The sequence below is a fragment of the Phyllostomus hastatus genome, unplaced genomic scaffold, assembly GCF_019186645.2.
Source record: "Phyllostomus hastatus isolate PE091 unplaced genomic scaffold, TTU_PhHast_1.1 phas_contig_80, whole genome shotgun sequence".
Taxonomy (NCBI): domain Eukaryota; kingdom Metazoa; phylum Chordata; class Mammalia; order Chiroptera; family Phyllostomidae; genus Phyllostomus; species Phyllostomus hastatus.
The window spans coordinates 512,655-514,642 of NW_025333960.1; positions in this window are offsets into that span (position 1 = coordinate 512,655).

Here is a 1,988-nt window from a genome sequence, read left to right on the forward strand (position 1 = left end):
AGCCATACCAACCAGGACTACATTTAAATTTGACAGTAAATTGTTTAAGAGTACGTAGTTAGTGCCATTTTATTATTCATAATTTTACTTTTTTTCCCCTTCTTCTTAAAGAAGTCCCTTTAACATTTCTTGTAAAACTGTTTTGGTGATGATGACCTCCTTTAGTTTTTCTTGTCTGGGAAGGTCTTTATCTGTCCTTCAATTGTGGATGACAGCCTTGCTGGGTAGAGTAATTTTGGTTATAGATCCTTGCTTCACATCAACCACAATCTCCACTGGCTTTTACAGCCAGAAGTTATGAGAGCTTTTCTTCCTAGCACTGGAACCCTGGGCTGGGGAAGCCCAGGGCTGGGATCCCTTGCTTCTCACAAAGGTGGTGGCGGTAGTTCTATAGCCAAGAAATCCCCCCCATTTTTTAATTAAAAATTTTTTTCAAAAAGAGTTTACAGTCATTATTATTTTATATTAGGTGTGAAGTCTAGTAGCTAGACAATCATATATTTTACAAAGTGGTCCCCTCGATATTTCAAACACCCACCTGGCACCATACATAGTTATTACAATATTGTTAACTATATTCCCTATGCTGTACTTTACATCCCTGTGACTATTTTGTGACTACTAATTTGTACTTTTTAAAAACTACAAAGATGTTTATTTGTTTCAAAGAATTTAAGCTGCTCATTTTGTCAGATAAAGAAATTAGAGGTGAAAAATGGGTTACCTTTTAAAATAGATATCCATTTTGTTCCTAGTTCCACAAAAACAGAGTAAGCAATTTGTACATCTTGCTGGTAAACTAACATAATACTCTAATTCCCTGATCCTTTGATTTCCCCATCCTTTCCATTTTTTTAAAAATAATTTTATTTATTTATTTATTTTTCGAGAGGGGAAGGGAGGGAGAAAGAGAGGGGGAGAAACATCAATGTGTGGTTGCCTCTCATGTGGCTCCCACTGGGTACCTGGCCTACAACCCAGGCAAGTGCCCTGACTGGGAATTGAACCGGTGATCCTTTGGTTTGCAGCCCGAGCTCAATGCACTGAGCTACACCAGCCAGGGCCTCCAGTTTTATTTTGATCACTGGCGGCAGGAATGGAGTGGAGTGGAGTTGGAGCTTAGAAGAGATGCTATGGCTATTTGGTGTGATAACTAGTATTACTGCTTGCCCTTTCAGTTTACTGCCATTACAGCAAATATAGTCATAGTTTAAGATTCAAGCCCTAAACCTGTAGAAGTCATTGTCAGGTTTTTTTGCTGTTGTTTTTTGCTTAGGAATTACTAGAGATCTGTTTCAAAGGGAGGCTGGTATAGAAAGGAGCTAGGAACCCGAAGCCAACAGTTTAAATAAAGATGAAAATGCTGGGTCAGTTCACATAAGGAATGACCTTACACTGGTACTGGGCATTTCACTAGCTATGTGGATGTCCTTGAACTTAGATACCAGAAAGGCAGTTCCAACTTTAAATTAGTACAATCTTTTGACAATGGGTTAAATCCTTTAAAAGAAAAAAATATGTGGATTCACTTCAGAGATCTTGTAAGTGGAGAATTTTTCCCACAGTAAATTTTTTCTTTTTTTAAATTGATTTTAGAGAGAAGGCAGGTGGGGATGGGGGAGGGGGAGGTGGAGAAGGAGAGACAGAGAGAGAGAGACAGAGAGAGAGAGAGAAGAGGGGAAGAAACATTGATTAGTTATTCTACTTATTTATATATTCACTGGTTGATTCTTGTATGTGCCCTGACCAGGATCAAACCCACAACCCTGGTGCATTAAGTCACAATAATTTTTTTAAAAGATTTTATTTATTTACTTTAGAGAGAGGAAGGGGAAGAAAGAGAAGGAGAGAAACATCAATGTGTAGTTGCCTTTCACGTGCTCCTTGTTGGGGATCTGGCCTGCAACCCAGGTATGTGTCCTGACTGGGAACAGAACCGGTGACACTTTGGTTCACAGGCTGATACTCAATCCACTGAGCCATACCAG